Source organism: Micromys minutus (genome assembly GCF_963924665.1).
Source record: "Micromys minutus genome assembly, contig: SCAFFOLD_576, whole genome shotgun sequence".
Lineage (NCBI taxonomy): Eukaryota > Metazoa > Chordata > Mammalia > Rodentia > Muridae > Micromys > Micromys minutus.
Window position 1 is genome coordinate 61,532 of NW_027667793.1, and position 19,238 is coordinate 80,769.

The 19,238-nt window shown below is 47.1% G+C and overlaps 1 pseudogene across 1 annotated transcript; it reads right to left on the bottom strand.

Moving 5' to 3' along the window:
- Nucleotides 1-13,098: 13,098 nt before the first annotated feature.
- Nucleotides 13,099-13,583, bottom strand: LOC308416120 (U1 small nuclear ribonucleoprotein C-like; annotated as a pseudogene). Its single transcript has one exon. The product of its transcript is annotated as a U1 small nuclear ribonucleoprotein C-like (transcript).
- Nucleotides 13,584-19,238: the final 5,655 nt, after the last annotated feature.

Sequence of the window (19,238 nt, forward strand, 5' to 3'; positions counted from 1 at the left end):
CTCTCAGGCAGGGTCAGACTTGGGGCCTTAATGGAATCTGCCTGAGCTGGCGGCCCCACCTGGCTCTGCAGGGTGCTAGAGAGCATGGCCTCATCTCAAATGTGCCAGGGGATCATATACACAGGTGGGCCCCGGGGTGGCCAGCCTGGTAGCACAGGGAGGAAGAGACTCAAGTAGGGAGACAGAGGCTTCCTAACTCACCTCGGTCTCTCTCCCTGATTCTCCCTGCCCCCTGCAGGTAATGATTCTTCCCAGAAGACTCTGGGACTTGCTGCTGGGTTTGGAATCTTGCCCGGAGAAAACTGCAAAGCTGACCCAGTTCTCAGAGAAAGCCATTGCTTTGGAGAGCTCTGCTCACAGGGGTGTGGCTGCATCAGAGATGTGTTCTGGGCTTAGCAAATTGTTCAAATACCCATACCATACCCTTCTCTCTCCTTATCCTGATTAGGCAGCTGCTGTACCTCCTAGCTCCCTGCTGGAATGTGAGGGCAGGTCCTCGGCAGAGCCCCCTGCCACGAGCTACCGGGAAGAGATGGGTCTTGGTTGATTGGTGGAGGAGGGACTCTGGGCTCCAGGGACAACATCAAAGGAAACCAGCTAGTTGTGAAATTCCCCTTGCCACCTTCTCTTGACACTCTCCTTGACAGGTTATGGGAACAGGAAGCCTACTAGAGTCCAGGGCCAGAAACCAAGCACTGATGATGCCTTGGAGATGCAACCCTTCCATCACTGTCTCCATGGTAGAAGAGCCAAGCAAGAGCCTTCTGTGTTTTTCCACACACTCTCTGCTCATCCTCATGGCCCGTGCCACTACTTTTAGAGTATATCTCCGAAGCCCAGCCTTCCATCACTTCCATCCTCCTTTTCTTCCCAGACCTCAGACCAGCAGACTTCACATAGAGGTGCTGGAAAGGGGCTGTGTCCTCCGGGTTAAGTCTTCAAAAGATGGAGCACCTGTGAATTAAGGGCCCGCATCCATGAAGGTATAGAGGGGCTTTCCTAAAACCGAAGGAGCCAGACTTTCCAGGTTACGACTGCTCCTTGAGCCCCCGTGGGTCTTCTGTCTGGTGATGCTGCAGGGGTGGGATTACTCATGGAAATGGTAAAGACAAGGGGGCTTTGTCCACTTCTCCATTACCTTCCCTATTCTCTGGAGTCCACAAGTGGCCAGACCAATCATGAACCTAGTTCTGTAGGGAAGACATGTCGAAGGGATGTTGGCATATAAGAAGAAACTTCAGAAGGATACCCTTTAGTTTATTCTCCTCAAGACAGCTGTCACATAGAGGATGGGGAAGGGAATCCAGAACTGCTATCTTCAGGCCAGTGAACTAAGATTAATTTAGCCCCTGACACCTCCCAAACTAAGAATGGTGTTATATGCTGACTTAGTGGATGAGCCATTGATGCTTGGAAAGACCTTCTAGTTCTGCATCCAACATGGGGGAGTTTCTGGGTTTTCAGTCTTTCTAGAAAAGGGCCTTTGCTTTTTTTCCCAGAGGAGGGGGAAGGACAGGGACACTAATGGAAGAGCGCCCCCTAGTGTTGGGCATCTTTGCTGTTGGGGTAAATGCTAGGAGGTTGGTCGCAGAGTAGGTATTGGTGTTTGGACAAGGTTTTATTCAGGGGTAGACATCTCCCAGGGCTTTTTTCTTTTTTCTTTTTTTTAAAGACAGTCTCCCTGTGTAGCTCCAGCTGGCTGGCTTGGAATTTACCACATAACCAAGCTGGCCTTGAATTTACAGAGATCTTAGCTGCTTCTGCCTTGAGTGCTGACTACTGGGATTAAATGTGTGACACCATTCCCAGCACCCAGATCTTTTATGGACCTTTTCCTTCCATCTCAGTCTCTCCTGGGCTTTCTGTGGTCTTCGAAGGGACACAGCCTTCCACTCACCTGTCCACCCTCCACGGCATCTGCTCTGTCACAAATCTCATATATATGTTCAAATATTTCCTGGGCACTCATTGAGAGACCCTGTGTGAACTAAAGGAATTTCCAACTCTGGTGGTTTGAATGTGGATGGACCCCAGAGACTCTGTGTTTAAGTATTTAGGTCCCAGTTGGTGCTGTTTAGGCACATTTAGGAAGTATGGCCTTATGGGAGGAAGCATGTCACTCTGGGCAGGCTTTGAGGCTTCAGAGCTTCGATGCTTCCAAGTCAGGCCTGCTCGAGCTTGGTGGTCCACTCCCAGGAGACCATAGACAGTGGTTCCAGCCAGGGGGACTCTTGGCATTCACCCTTCATTATTATTTCAGTGGGTCCCCTTAATTTACTTCTCTTTGGTCCTGAGTTTCTTGGACTCTTTGTCATCATCTTTCTGGGTTTGTTGTCTCGTAGCTTCCCTAAAAATCGACTTGCAGATAGCAAACTTTAAAGAAGCTGTTCTTGACTCAGAGGACCTTTAAACATAAACACACACGCGCAGGCACACACACACACACACACACACACACACACACACACACACTTATGTATTATTTTATTTGTATAATTGTTGTGGTTTGAATAAGAATGCCCCCCACAGACATGCATTTGAATGCATTAGAAGGTATGGCCTTGCTGGAGGAAGTATGACTGGAGAGGTTACTTGGCAGTTAAAATCACTTGACTGCTATTCATGAAGACTAGGATTCTATTTCCCACACCCACATGGCAGCTCATAACCATGTGGGTCCAACTCCAGGAAACCTAATGCCCTCTTCTGACCTCTTCAGGGACCAGGCTCACATGTAGACTTACACGCAGGCAAAACAACTGTCTTAGGGTTTCTATTGCTGTGAAGAGACGCCGTGACTGTGGCAACTCTTAAAAACAAAAACATTTAATTGGGGCTGGTTTATAGTTCAGGGGTTTAGTCCATTTATTGTCATGGTAGGAAGCATGGAGGCATGCCGACGGTCATGATACTGGAGAAAGAGCTGAGAGTTCTACATCTGGATCCACAGACAGCAGGAGAGAGCCAGCCTTGGACCTGGCTTGGGCATTTGAAACCCCAAAGCCAGCTGGATGGTCATAGTGGCAGTGTGGGTGCTGGCATCTAATCCCAGCACTCGGGAGGCAGAGACAGGCAGATCTCTGTGAGTTCCAGGCTAGCCTGGTCTGCAGAAATGAGTTCCAGAACAGTGAAGGGTACACAGAGAAACAACATCTCAAAAAACAAAACTAAACCCAAAGCCCACCCCTATCAAGGCAGAAAGGGGCACTGGATCTCCCGGAACTGGAGATTCAGGCAGATTGTGAGCTGCTTCATGTGTTCTGAATTCAGGTCCTCTGTTCAAGTTCAGCAAGTGCTCTGAATTGCTGCGCCACCTCTTCTATCCGCTCACAATTGTCCCAGCTGAGGCTTGGCCGGGTAGAGAAGAAGTCCAGGTTGGAAATCATCTTCCCTTCCTGTTTAGAAAAAGCACTTCACTGTCTTCCTTCTGTTTCTGCTGCTGAGAAAAACACGAGCCTGGCTGCAGATCCCTGTGTGTATAACTTGTTCTCTCCTTCCCTGAAGCTTTTGGGATTTCTCTACACATCTGGCGCCCTGGAATATGCATGGCATGCCTTCCAATGCTTTTATTCTTTGCTCTGGTCTTTAATTGGTCCCTTTCATCTGGTACTTCATGTCCCTAAACTCTGTGGGATTGTCTCATACAGGTTTTTTCTTCTTCTTCTTCCTCCTCCTCCTCCTCCTCCTCTTCTTCCCCCTCTTCTTTCTTTTCAATTCTCTCTCTCTCTCTCTCTGTGTGTGTGTGTGTGTGTGTGTGTTTGTGTGTTAGGCAGGGTCTCACATAGCTGGCCTGAAACTTGGTAGGCAGACCAGGCTGGCTTTGAACTCAGAGCTCCTCCTACGTCTTCCTCCCTAGTGATAGGATTATGGGGTCTATGTAGGTACAAACTGCCACATATGGTTGGTTGCTTTGCTTCCTTTTCTCTTCTAGGCATTCTGTCATTTGAATGTCAGAACTTCCAAAAATGATTGCCTAACTTTTAAGTCTTTTTTTCCCCCTAACCTGGTATCTTTCTCTTCTTAGAAGTTTTCTCTTACTGCAAGCTTTCTGTATCTCGCTCTCACTTTAAACTTTTAGCATATTTCTTGTTCGATCCCCCTTTTCTAACATCGTCTTCTTGTTTTGTAACTCATCTTCTTTAGTCCTCTGGGAGTCGAAAGTCCAGTAAAAGTCTTCATTCTTCCTGGCCTCCACATTGCCTCTGTCTCCTTGGAGTTCACTTGTTTCTGTTTGTTTGGCTCTCTCTCTTTCATGGTTACAGTTTCCCTCAAATATGATTCTTGGCTGCTGATCCACTTTAAGAGGGAGGCATTTCGGGCCTGGGAGATAGTTTAGGAGCTAAAGTCTCGACACATTATTGCTTGAGTTTAGCAACCTATGCAAAAGCCTGAAGAGGCAACTATACGCACACACGCACGCACGCACGCACGCACGCACGCACACACACATGCACTCGAGTGCACACACACAAAAGCATGACGGCTTTAGCAGTAATGGAAGCCTTGTGTCAGAGCAGTAGTAATGAGTCTCTCAGGGAGAAAAAGCAGCATAAATGGCTGTGCTTCAGGACACGGAGGAGAACACTTAGGTCATTTCTTATCGGTGTTTGATGATGGGAGTGAGCTTTGAATCTACTGGAAACTGAATGGACAGATGTAGGAACTCGCCTAACAGATGAGGGAGCAAGCCAGAGGAAAGCCAAAGCAGGAGTCGGGTTGCTGGGCAGGGCAGCCTTCAGCACCTCGGTGTCTCTGGAGTGAGATGGCTGAACCGCGCGTCTGCATCTTTACATCGGAAGGAAGGCACCTTGGAGAGCTTGATCATCGGCCTTCCTGTTTGCAGCCTCCCTTCACCCCTTCCCCCTTCCTAGCACCGGGCGCCTCCAGTTCCTGAGATTGTCTGAGGCTTTGCTGAGTTAGGACCTTGTCCTCACCAGGGACACCCGATAGTGGAGAGAAAGTGGGAGCCTCTTTTATCCGCTTCCTGCTTTCCAGGATGTTCTGGTCCAGAGAGGCCTTTAGGCCCTCTTTAGCCGAGGACAGGGTTTGTTTCTCCTGTTCTCTGCTTTGGGTGAAGGCGCTGCTCCGCTCTGTCCTCCCAGGCAGCCTCCTTTTGGCTTTGCCCATTGTGCTAGCTCCTTCCAGGCCTTGTCAGAACAGAAAGCTGGCAAGCTCAGAGTGGTTGGGCTGGTTTTACTGCCCCAGAGCTTGCTTTCCATGTGTGAAATGGCTCCTACCATCTGCCAAGGACAGACCTGGGAATGAGGCATGTCTGTAGAGTTGGGACCAGAGGTATGGGAGACAAGATAAGGCCTAGCTTTGTACGAAGTTTCTCCTGGTGTGTCGTGTGGGTGCTGGTGGAATATGCCAGGGAGACTCCACAGTTAGCATGCCTTCCTGACAGAGTCAGAGAAACAGTTTCTGAGAAACACTCTTCTCAGTGAAAAGACCGCAGGTCCCTGCAGGAAAGGAGCCACATGTGTGAGAATATGTGGAAAGAAATGAGTCTGACTTTAAAAAGAAATTAGGGAATAGATGAATTGGGGTAAAGGAGTTACTGTTGCTGGACAGTGGTGGCACACTTTAATCCCAGCACTCAGGAGGCTCTGAGTTCAAGGCCAGCCTGGTCTACAAAGTAAGTTCCATGACAGGTAGGACTACACAGAGAAACCTGGTCTCAAACAAGCAAGCAAGCAAATGTATCATCTTAGGAGAGAATTCAAGATGTTTCCAGAGAGGGGCTAGACCTTGGAGTCTAGACCTTGGGTAGTTCTGTGCAGAAGACATAATGGGACCTAGCTCCCCAGCCTGTATATTCAAACCCTTTGGCCGTGTACTTGACACAAGCTGGCGTTATCACAGAGAAAGGAACCTAAAAATACCTTTGAGTGTATGTGTGTGGATGGGTGCATGTGTATGTATCTCTGTGTGTGCACATGCATGCACATATGTGATTTTGCATACATGTATACATCTGTGTGGAGGGTAGAGGTCAACTCAACCTGGAACTTACCAATTTGGCTAGACTGAAAGGCTGGAAAACCCCAGGACTCATCCAACTCCCCACTTTCTCTTGTGATTCCCTCCCCACCCCTATAGGAAGATCCAAGTTGTTCTGTGATTGGTGGCTGCCTGAAGGAAGCCAGAAATCTCACTAAGTTGTTTCTAGAATATACAGGGATGTCCTTCTAGGGAGGAGAAGTAGTTGTTTCAGATATTAGACACATGACATGGGTCTAAACCTATTAAACTTCTTTGAGGTGACAGGTCCTATGGTCATTGTTGGCTTCATGTGGTACACAACCTTGTAGTTTTAACTAAGTCAAAATTAGTACCATTTGCACTGTCTTCTGACCACAGATCTGTCATTTTCACTGTCTTCTTTATCCTAGGAACATGATTCTAGGTACAGTGGGTTTTCAAGGGGAGAGAGGGGTGTGCAAGATAAAAACCAGAAGTGAGGTCTCCTGGGAGCCATGTTAGAAGCTGCCGGCCACGTTTGACTTTCTATTGCTGTTAGTGAGTGAGTGAGTGAGTGAATGAGAGAATGACTGAGTGGATGTCTAAGTGAGTGTGTGAGTGAATGAGTCAGTTAGTGTGTCAATGAGGGAGTGTTGTGAATGAATGCTAAGTGTGTCAATGAGGGAGTGTATGTGAGTGGGAAACTGAGTGAATGAATGAGTGCATATGATTGTGTGCATGTGTGAGTGTGTATGAGTATTGTGTGAGTGTGTGTGTGTGAGTGAGTGTGTGAGTATATGTGTGAGAGTGATTGGATATGTGAGTGATCATATAAATGAGTGAATTGTGTGAGTGTGTGACTGTGCAAGTAAGTGTGTGAGCATGTGAGTGTGTGAGTATGTACGTGTATATTGTGTGAGTGTATGTGTGAGAGTAAGTGAATGAGTGTGTGTGTGTGTGTATATCTGAGTATGTATGTGAGTGTGTGAGAGAGTGAGTGAATAAGTGAATGAGTGAGTGTGTGTGTGTATGTATGTGTGAGTGTAAGTGTGTGTGACAATGTGAGAGTGAGTGTGTGTGTATGTATATATGAGTATGTATGTGAGTGTATGTGTGTGTTAGTGAGTGTGTGTATGTGTGTGTGTGTGTGTGTGTGTGTGTGTGAGGGTGTGTGTGTGTCAGTGAGTGAATAAGTGAATGGAATATGTGTGTGAGTGTATGAATGAGTGAGTGTGTAAAGGTGTGAGTAAGTGAGTGTGAGTATATATGTGTGAGTGAGTGTGTGAATTCGGATAGACATTAAGGAAGAATAGATACAGGAAAGACATGAAAGCTTCCTTTGTAAAACCAGTAAGCCAGGAGCACGGGCACAGGGCTTCATATGTCTCCTTCACAGAGCTTCGTTTTCCAGGCCGCTTAGCTTCCGCTCTGACTCGGTTTTTCCCCTTCACCTGTGAGCACACGCTCAGGGAGTTGTGAACTGCTTTCGGAGGAAAACCTGAGAAATTTTTAATGTTTGAAAAACATATTTCTTCCCACTCACATGGCTGAAATTAGGCTGAACGCTCCCGTGCTGGAATTTTCCAACCGCTTTCCATTTCGCAAGCGTAGAGGTGGCGGTGTGGACAAAGCAGGGGTTTGTTCCTCGGGGAGGAAGAAGCCGGGTCTGTGGCACACCTTTTGTGTGTCCAAGCATGAGCTGGCCAGAAGAAACAAAAACAGGAGATACTCTCCCCAAGATGGCTGCAGGGACCCCAGCAGCCTTCGGAGAGTCCAGTGGAACATGGACACCTTGGCTTCAAAGCATTGTGGGGTACATAGGCTGTGCCAATACCAGACTAAGAAAAGGGAATTCCTGGTTCTTTATGGGCAGAGAGAGGTTCCAGGAGAGGTGGGCCAGAGCTTCACCTGTGAGCCCGAGCCATGTTAGATTGACATGGAGCTTTGTAGATGGAAATTGGTGTGAAGGGAATCTAGTAATCAGGGGGGACATAGGATTAAGCTACAACCGGTGCTTTGGAAACAGACCCCAATAAATAGAGGTGCATGTTGACTGCTCAAAAAACACTGCAGCCTGACATAGGATCCCTCCCCGCCCTGAAGTTTAGGGACCATGGTTCTAGGAGGGAACCTGAGGAAAGCATGCTCTTCTGAGGGGTAGATCAGCTCACACACCCTCCTCTTGGCAAAGCTCAGGAGCTGCAGCCTCAAAGGGCCTTGGTGGTGGGGGCGGGGAGGGTGTGTGAGCTGATCAGACCTCCTCTGGACCAGGAAGGCTGTTGAGTATACGCAGGAGCCTTGGACATGGCCACTTGGGAGATGACAGAACTCACCATGATTCTTGGTCTTCCTTAGGATCAGGTGGACACTCATCAGAGGGGACAAAGCACACAGAGTCACTCCAACCTTGACCCCTCCCACCTCTGCTCACTTCCCTTCTCTGCTCCAGCTTCCCAGTCTCTACTCCATTTCTTTCCACACTTACTGCTCTTGGACCCGATGCAGTCCGTTTATTTGTCCCATGTCCAGTTTATGTCCACACTAGAATGTAAGGTCAAGCTTCCTAGAGATTACAAGATTATCTGGCATTCAGTAGACACCCGTTATTCACTGTGGGAAAGGAGTCGATAACATGGCTAAGACCTGGTTTCAAATTGGCAGTCTCTGCTCCTTGCTCGTACAGTTTGTTTGGATAAGGAGAACAGTGGTACTGGCTTAGTCCCTTGTGCACGACCAGGGCACCTAGCTGTATGTGTATGCGTTGCAGCAGGGAGGCAGTGACTGGGAAAACCGAGCTTTCTCTTCCTGGGATCCAGGAAAAAACTGATAGGTGATGGACTCCCGCAGAAACTCCCCACTGTGAGAGCACTGTGTTAGATTGCTTGCCCCATCTTTGCATGCCAATAAGTTCTCTATTTCCCCTGAGCCATGCTCTACCATCCTCAGTGGGCGCGGTGTCCACCTCAACCTGAGGCTCTTGCAGCAATGGTAGGAAGAACTGGTGTTTCCCCTTCCAACAAACCACCCCCCCCATCCCTACCAAGCACCAAGGAATGTGAAATGTTCTTCACTTTGCTCAGAAAGGGGGGCATGTTCCCTCTTTCCTATTTTCATGTGGTGTCCAGAAACCCTGGATTTCCTGGAATTTATAAGAAGAATTCCAGCTGCTCCAGCATAATTGTCATATTCAAAGTTCCTTCCAGTGGGGACTTGCCATCTGGAAGGCAGTTTCTGGGGTAGAGAAAGATTGGGTTCCTGAGATCTGGAGAACTGGTAAGGTCCTGACTTCCCCATTTGAACTCTTGGCCAAATGTGAGAACCTAAGTTTGATCTCTCTCTCTCTCTCTCTCTCTCTCTCTCTCTCTCACACACACACACACACACACACACACACGCTGAGTGTGGTGACTTGAGTACAAACACGTCTATACACACAACACCTCATATATTACACACATATGCACACACACAAGAACATACATATACATGCACACACATATATGTACACACACATGCATATACATACATAATTTGCACCATACCTTACTAACTTCAGATGTGTTCTGCTTCAAGTGATAGACAATTTGGTAGTGGTTCCTTAAAGGAATAGGTGCCTAATCCAATTATTTAGCAAAAAGAATGGCAGTTGCTGGTGGTTTTAGTTTATCTAATTAACAACGCACCCATAATTGCAAAACGCTTCTCTCTCCAGTCCTCTAGTTTTAGTCAGATGGCTTTTACTCTTCAGCTTGCTTTTTCATAGTTACAAGTTGGCTGCTACTGCTCCAGACAACACACCACTGTAAGGCAGGAAGACAGATATGCATGGAGCAGAAGCTTTCTTAGAATACCCCAGCATCACCAACAGACTGTTTTTAAATCACATCATCCATAAAAGGATGATATAACCACACCTAGCTGCAAGGGAGTCTGATTAATCAACCCAAGCTGGACACATTCTCCTACAGAAAACCAGATCCTATTATCAAAGAATCCATGGAGAATGGGTATCATGACACACACTGGAAAGAGAAAGAATGCTAAGATTCTTGTGAAGATCAAATGGGATGAAGTATAAATGGTGCTTAAGACTGCCAGGCCCAGATAGATGCTGAAAAGATACAATACATTGTTTTTTTTTTCAATCAGTGTCTTCCTTGACAAGGTTCAAGGAAATGGCTCCATTGTCTATAAAGCCTGTGCAATGCACAGGAAAATTAGTTCCCCCTACTTAGGCACTGGACCTTCCCCAGTCCCTTTGCTCCTTTCCTACCCCATGCACACAAGATATCCCTCAGCTTATACTCAAGAGCACACCTTGCATTCTAGGCAGTATTGTTGAATTGAGAACAAGGCCACAAGTGATAACCAAATAAACAGGAAGAGAGACAGTTAAGGTCAGTGACCAGCACCATGCAGGAATCGAATGGGCTGAAAGGCTGCAGCACTTCATGAAAGCCTCTTTGGTAGAGTGGCCTTGGGAGGTCTTGATGAAGTGACCCTCTTGGGACTGAGTTTTATAGGAGGAATTGGAGCCTCGCAGGAAAGCCAAGTAAAAACAACAACAGCAAAAGACTAGAGGGCTGGAGTGAGCAGGTGGCCAGAGGCTAGCGGAGGTCATGCCTTGCAGAGCTCAGTGAGCTAGACAGGAAGGTCTGGGAGGGACCAGAAGTGGCAGCCTCCAGAGGCAGAGGCAGGCTCCAAAGGCGGAGGCTAGAAGCCTGGATTTTGGTTTCAGTAAGACGTGGAGCCACTCATCAATTTTAAAAGAAAGAAAGGAAAGAAGGAAGGAAGGAAGAAAGAAAGACAAGATTGATTTAGTTTTTTAATTTTATTTCTGAGACAGGGTTTTATTATTAGCCCTTTGACTGGCCTGGGATAGACAAGGCCAGCTTCAAACTCAGAGATCTGCTTGCCTCTATCTAAAGTCAGGTTTATTTGAGCACGTGCATGTATGCATGCATGCATGTATGTGTGTGTTGTTTGCGGGTTTGTGTATGGGAGGGAGGTGAGTTCCTTGGAGCTGGAGTTTTATTAGTTTTGAGCAGCCTTGCGTAGGCACTGAGAACCAAACTTAAGCCCTCTGGATGAGCAGCAGTTTGTATTTTAACTGCTGAGCCATTTCTCAAGACATCCAACGCTGATTTTACCAAAAAACTAATATGATCAGAATTAATTTTTAAATGATAACTAATTGTCCATTGTGGGTTTGTTTGAAAGGTTAAAGTTGGAAACGTGAGAGGTTGAGTTCGGTCAAAGTCCCGAGGACAGGTAACTGTCAACCGGCAGGTGCTTTCTGAACTCCTGATTGCAAATCCACTTTGCCTGGATGCACCACAATGGGGCAGATGTACAAGGCTCTAGGCAAGCCCCAAACCCCACTTCCACAGGAGAGAGTGATGTAGACTCTAGCCAAATCAGCCACTCCCTAAATCCCTCCCCTGCACACACACACACACACACACACACACACACACACACACACACACACACACGTAGCATTAGAAAAACAACGATACCAATCTTAGAGGCAAACATACGGGAATCTGGTGTTTGTATTCGGGTCTGTTTAAAAGAGGGATGTACGTTGAAACCTCCTCGGTCCTGGCTCCTTTGTGGTCCTGACTCCTTCGTCCTCCGTGAACGCTTTATCCCAGAGCCTTATCGCAGGCTCCGCACTTTTCTAACAGGCAGGCAGGGGTTTATGGCCCTGGCCAACAGGGCTTATAATCTGAGCACCCGGGTGAGTTTTGGCTCTCCAGAGTTCACAGGCCTGGCGGCATCCCGCTGGGATTTGTTCCCACGCCTCCCAGCCTAAACTCCTCTGGGCCAGGCAGAGCACACACCAGAAGCAGCCTTCCCTGGGACCTGCAGTGTGAGGAGCTACCTTCCCCCGGAGGAGCAGAGCAGAACCCCCGCCCCCCCCCCCCGCCTCCCAGACCATTAAGTACAACAGTCCATTTATCCATCCATCCATCTCCATCCATCCATCCATCCACTCATCCACCTATCCATCAATTCATTTATTCATTCATTTTCTATTTACTGGGCACCATCACTGCACTAAGGCACTAGGGGTAAATATAGAGGAATGTACACATCACAGGCTCATCTACCAGCCTCATTTTGCAGGTAATTGCCTTGGTGAGACCACCCCGTAAGGACGGCTGTTATGCATGGTGCAAGCACACATTAGCCTCACTAAATGTAGAAAACGAGCAAATCAAACTGTGACAGTTTGTATATGCTCAGCCCAGGGAGTGGCACTATTAGAAGGTGTGGCCTTGTTGGACTAGGTGTGTCACTGTGGATATGGGCTTTAAGACCCTCATCCTAGCAGCCTTCAGATGAAGATGTAGAACTCTTAGCTCTGTTTGCATCACGCCTGCCTGGATGCTGCCGTGTTCCCTCCTTGCTGATAATAGACTGAACCTCTGAACCTGTAAGGCAGCCCCAACAAATGCTGTCATTTATAAGACTTGCATTTGGTCATGGTGTCTGTTTACAGCAGTAAAACCCTAACTAAGACACAAACTAAAAACCATTTCAGATATCTGATGGTAAGAAGAAAGGGGGGATGCAGGTTTGGGTTAGATTAAACTTTGGCATCTCTGGAAAACTCTGAGAGAGTGAGATAAGGCATTGCACATGTGTGGAGAAGAGCTAGCTCTCCAGGGAGCAAGCCCAGTTCATGCAAAGGCCCTGACAACAGCCCATTATCCCCACAATTTGCAGATGTCAGTATAAAGTGCAGTTTTCACCACAAAGGGAACAAAAGGAAGTATATTCTGAGCCAAATGTGAATGGCTGTGACCTGGCAACACAGGTCCCATGAAAAACATGTGCCAACATGTAAGTAGTAATATCTTAGTTTTTAGGGTTTCCATTGCTGTGAAGAGACACCGTGACCAAGGCAACTCTTTTTTTATTTATTTATTTATTTTTTTTAAACTGGGTATTTTTTGAGCTGAGGATTTTATTTTTACACTTCACAATGTAAGTAAAAACTGTCACTTCTCTCTCCTGGAACATTCTGTTAGGAAGGAAGTTCCTTGTCCTGCATCTACTAAACCCTCAGGCTCAGCACCAAGAACTCCTAGTGAAACAACAAGAACAACAAAATAATAAAGAGCGCCTCTGCTCTTATCTGTCTGGCCGGGTCATGCCAGGCCGTGTGGGCACCATCATAGGGAGGGTGGGAGGTCTCATCATTGGAGGCCTGGGCATCATGGGCATATGGCCTCCCATGGGTGGTCTCATCCCAGGAACTGGTCCCACAGGCATCATCCCAGGAGGAGGAGGGCCCATCATTGGCATCATGGAAGGGCCTCCCATGTGGGGTGCAGGCATCATGCCAGGCCGAGGAGGACCCGGGAGACTGGGGGGAGGTGGGATCATGGCCCCTGCAGGCGGAGGAGCAGAGAATGGAGCTGGAGGGATCTTTCCTTGTTGAAACGCAGCCGTTGTTTTGTCAGTCAGGCTCTGGGCCTGCTCTTCCATCCATTTCTGGTAATGTCTTTCACATTCTCTTTGTGTTTCCGACCACTGCAGTGTGTCTTCCTCACAGATGGAGAATCGTGGGTAAGATATGTATCACAGTAGTCACAATAAAACTTGGGCATGTTTCTCTACAGGCCGTTGGCTACCCCGGTCCCCCCTCCCACAAGAACTGACCTTTTTTTTTGTCTTTCAACAGGATTTCAACATTTTAATTTAAAATTAACTAATAAATCACAATTCTATATTGCTTTAAAGATTATTTTGTTTAAAAATGACACATCTCAAAATTAACCATTACTATTAGCTATTCCAGGTTAGTTTATCCAGGTCAGGAGAGAATAAACCAGTGCAGCTGCCTTAACCTTGGAGTCAGGTTTGAACGACAAAGTCCGTTGCCAGCAATGGACATGCAAATAACCATCCAAGAAATTGTAAGTCCAAACCCCAGACTGCTTCTGTTGCATAAAAGCCCTCGGAGAGTCACAGCATAAGGAGAGCAGTGGCATGTGTCCCCTGTGTTGTCTATGACTTAGGATGGAGCACCTTCTGGAGCAGTCCCAAGACAAGTAGTCCCACCAGGTAGCTAGCTGGCTTTCTACTATGCTGGCAGCATTGTCATCATGATCCTTTTTTTTTTTTTTTTTAAGATTTTATTTTATTTGTATGAGTATGCTGTAGCTGTCCTCAGAGATACCAGAAGAGGACATCATATTCTATTACAGATGGTTGTGAGTCACCATGTGGTTGCTGGGAATTGAACTCAGGACCTCTGGAAGAGCAGTCAGTGCTCTTAACCACTGAGCCATCTCTCCAGCCCAAGGAAACTCTTATAAAGGACATTTAATTGGGCTGGTTTACAGATTCAGTCCATTGACATCAAGGTAGGAAGCATTGCAGGCCCAGGCAGATGTGGTGTTAGAGGAGCTAAAAGTTCTACATCTTATTCCAAAGGGAACCAGGAGAAGACTGTCTCATGGGACAGCTAGGAGAGGGGTCTCAAAGCCCACCCCCACAGTGACACACTTCCTCCAACAAAGCCATACATCCTAATAGTGTCACTCCCTGGGCCAATCATATTCAAACCACAAGTGACATGAAGTTACGGTCAGAGAACAGAAGAAAGCCACAAATCAAAGTATTTACCAAACACACTGATAGGGAGAACCATATTACAAAGCACAGATCCTTAGCTCTATGTCTCAGATGCTGTTTCAGAATAGACCACAGACTTCACCCAGGGTTACTACAAGCTTGTGGCCTGCTAGGTTGATTTATTCCAAAGGCTTTTCCTAATAGTTGAAGTAACGTTGGTTGGATTCAAATGGGGAGGCACTAAATGGTAGTGATGGCTTGAGTGAGAAATGTTCCCCTTGGGTCCCCAGTTGGAGGTGCTGTTTGAGGAGTTGTGGAACCTTTGGGAGGAGCTACACTGAGGGAAGTAGATCACTGAGGGGATGGGCTTAGAGCGTCCATTGTCCTGCCCCACTTCCAGCTCACTTTTTCTGCTTCCTGCTTGCATTTAAAGCTGTGACTTCTCCGCTTCCTGCCTCTGCTGTCATGCTTGCTGCCATGTTCCCCCGGCAAGATAGACTCTGACTCCTCTGGAACAGTAAAATCAAATAGTCTTCCCTCTGTAAGTTGACTCATTCACAGGTTTTGTTTTGATCACAGTAACAGCAAAGTGACACATGCAGTGGGTTACTAAGGAGGGCTAAGGATAGCCCCAAGTGGCTTTGGTTCCAGTGCTGCTTCTTTAACACAGGTGTAGCTTTTTTTTTTTCTGGGAAATTCAGTTCACACAGCACAGCACAGCAGGGAGGGCACTGTGGCTGGAACAATCTGAGGGCCAAGCAGCAGGGAATGAGAGGTGTGTAGCTTCTTGGTGAGCACTATCTGGAGTTTCACTTTTCTCTGAAATGAGGCTCACACAGGGGGGTCCCATAATCTGACCTTTAGCTCATGCTCTCACTGTGTGGAGAAAAGACAGAAGGAATGCAGTAGGGCTATAAAAATACAGCAGTTATGGGGGAAGAGATCCTTGGGGCTTAGTCGAGGGAGAATCTCCAAGGAGGGGTGTCTAAGACATTCAAGTGGAGACACTGTGGGAGGGAGGAAGGAGGAATTGTAGGGTGTTGCGGGGATACTTGGAGCACAGACTGGAATGTTAACTTAGGAAATCTTCAGTGAATACATGCGTTAGTCATCCTACCATGACTGTAATGAAACATCTGCGCTAATGAAGGTATAAAGAGGAAAGGTTTATGTTGGCTCATGGTTTTAGAGGGTCCAGTCCATGGTTATGCAGACAGACCCACCGCTTTCCGGCTTTGACCCGACAGGAGTGTGTGGTGGAGCAAAACTGCTCAGTTCATTGCCAGAAAGCAAAATGGGAGCATGAGGGCATGTAGGCTTAGATTTTTCAAAACCTACTTAAATAAGGTTTCTCAAACGCGTTGAGCCCCCTTCTAGCCCATCACCAAAAGGTAGAGGGGAAGAGATGGTAAATAGAACAAGGGGATGTCGACCTGTTAAGAAGTAGTTCTTTGGGGCGATTCCAATCTCCAATTGTCAGGATCCCTGCGGTCCAGTTCAGTAATGTCAGGATACCAACAATATCCAGTTCAAAAGTTTTACCAAATATGAATCAGCAATGGCGGCATGATCCAGCAGAAGTCCCAATAGGCAGGAGTCAGCGGGAGTAACTAGGACCAGCCGGAATGCTAGGAGTTTTCTCCTGTTCCTCTCTCAACGAAATGATGATCAGCTGAGATGTAAGACCAACTAGGAAGTGCACATCTAGCTATGAGAGTGTCTGTCACTGTTCGTTGAATCTTACATATACTCTCTCCAAACATCACGTGTCTTCTCTGGTCTTTGCCTCAGTAAAACATCACATTTCTGCATCACATGACACAACCAGAAATTTCCACTTCATGGAGGCACTAGTGTTCCACAATCTACTTCAAGGATATACCTCCAGTGGCCCAAGGACCTCTCACTAGGCTTCTCCTCTGAAGGGTCCCACCACCTTCTGATAGCACCACTCTGGGGACAAAGCCTTTAACACTAGGGCCTTTGGTGGGTCAAGATTTTGGTCAAGATTCAAAGTATCTAGGACTAGTGTAGGTTTATGTTAAGGTGATACATAATTGGGCAGTAGAGAGGAAGATGGAGAAAGTTTTAGAAGGAACAATGATGGAGGAAGCAGATGTTTATGTTTCTCTTGGCGCATCTCTTCATAAATAAGGTTGTTATGAATGTTTTATGGGGGATGGAATTGTACAAGATCATTTGACTTATAAGGGTTAGCAAATTATATTATACCTATTGGATCAGAGTAGTTTGGTGTGTTCTTTGATGTGACTACTTGAGTTCAAAGGGTGTAGTGGCGGAACGCATAAAGCCCGCCACAGAGTTGGGATGTGTGTGTCTAAGGCTTGGCGACAACATGCCAAGGGGAAGTGAGTGAAAACAACATGCTGGGGTGGTTGTATCCACCCAGGACAGAAACAACAGGGAGGGGGGGTGGAGTGAACCATGTCAGAGTTCTTAGAGGTGGCCTGGAGTGCCTAGTCATGTGGGGACCACATGGAATGTGTTCGGCTCCTCAGTAGATCGGCATCCGTGGAGTGAGACCTGAGGGGCCAATAAAAGGTTAAGCCTTAATTTAATTTTTACCACAACAGGCTAGGGCAGTAGCTCAGTTGCTAGAGAGCTTGCCTTGCATATAGGAAGTTCAATTTCCTAGCACTGAATAAACCAGGTGTGGTGAATCTCACTTGTGATGTCAGCATTCCAAGGCAGAAGCAGGAAGATGTGAGGTTTAAGGGCATCCAAGGCTCCACCATGAGTTTGAGGCCAAACTACATCATACTATTTAGGGTCCAGGGATGGGTGTCGTCATCTCAGAAGAGGATGCAGAGAAGACACAGAAATACTGGTTCTTTGCTTCCTGGGAGGGTTCATCTTACCATTGTTTCTTGGCCGGTGGAGTGAACAGTACCCCACTGACTTTGGGTTGGACTATGTGGAGGTCACCTTTCATCACGTGACAAACACAGCGAGAACAATCTAAACGTGTTTGCCTCAGGGTTTCATAGGGCTTATTCAGTTGGCAGGTCCTGTTGCTTTTGACAAGAGGGTAAGTGAACATTGTAACAGCTAAACCAAGAAACAGACAAAGAGATGGGGCTAGGGACAGTTTCCTCCACCAACCCCTACACCTGCCCATAATAAACCCCTTGTGATCTACTTCCTTGGACTAGGCCATGCCCCTTAACTGCAAGGTCAAGTTTGGAACCTATCAGAGAATTAACCCTTTGCTTACATCCAAGTCCTATAGTCCGTCCAGTCAGTACTCCAGAACAACTGTCAGTCAGGCCCTCAACACACAACTCTTTGGTCAGAGCATTTTCAGATGTAAACCAGTATGTAAACTAGCCATGTGATTTATGTAAACTAGCCATGTGATTTATCTGAGCAGCTAACGCTAGCAGATTTTGCGCCTGTGTGAGTTTAGCAATCTCATGCTTCTGCTAGAAGAACATCCTCAAGGGAGTTGGGCCTTCTTCCAGGGACCAGATACAGGGACCAGAAGTGCCCCAGCTGTCTCACAAATCCCCAGTCTCAGGCAGCAGCAGCTGGCCTGAAATGCAGAACAAGAAAGAAGCCTTTAGTCAGGTGTGGCACTCAAGCCTGTAATCCCTCCATTTGGAAAGCTAATGCAGTGGGGAATCCAAAGCCAGCTGGGGGTTAACCAGAGAGTCTGTCTCAAAAACAAAACAAAATAAGAAATGGCAGGAAGATGGGAAATGGAAAGAAAAAGAAAAACGCCTTGTGTTGTTCATGGTGGACCGTTAACCCTCCCCCCTCAGATCTCACTAGACAAGGTGGGGAACTGGGTCTTGCCTTCAGCAGGCGACTCAGGAACGGTCCGTGCTTACCAGGCCTGGCATCTTCTCATCTGCTCCTGAGTCTTTCTGGAGTAAGTACTGTCACTGCTGTTTTCCTGAGGATGAAGACCAGATTTAGAGAGGCAGTGAGTCTGAGTTGAAAGTGTTACCCTTCTTGGGGGGCCAAGCAGTAAAGAGAGCAAACACTGCCATCTGGAACCGGTGGCAGGGAGACTTGGTTTTTTTTTTCACCAATCACGTGGTTTGTGTTTTTTTTTTCCACTCCACACCCGGTATACCTGTTATCTGCACACACATTTGAGGCACAGGTGTGCATGTGACACAACCTGGGGAGGCGGTGTGGGCACTGTGCTTGCAGAGAGAACACCCATCTGTGAAAGAGATTCAGTTCTGTCCGAGTGAAAAGTCAGTCTGACACCAGGCTTCTGCATTCCCAATATTTCCCTCCAGTCTGATTCCATGCCCTTCCCCGGCACCCTGTTTTTCAGGGAGAATTGTTGATGGATATTCTAGAAGAGGATTTAGAGTCAAAGAAGGCCAAAAAGATGAAAGCAAAGGTTTCCTACCTTTAAACCAGTAATCAAGTCTCTCTCAGAATAGCCTGAAGCACCTCACCCCCAAACTTGCCTCAGGTAGGACAAAGGGCGGCATAAAATAACCCCCTTCTTATCTATGCAAATACTAACCCCACACAAATGGCTCTCAGACTAAAACTGGGTGAGATTCTCCTTGTCAAAGGGGCCCATTCGCTCTTCACTCTTGTCGGCCACAACTCCCTCGGAGAACTTGGCAGCTGTGATTCTATTTCCCATAGTGTATACTATTTATTAAAACTTTTATATGCGTTCTGGTCTGGTAAATATT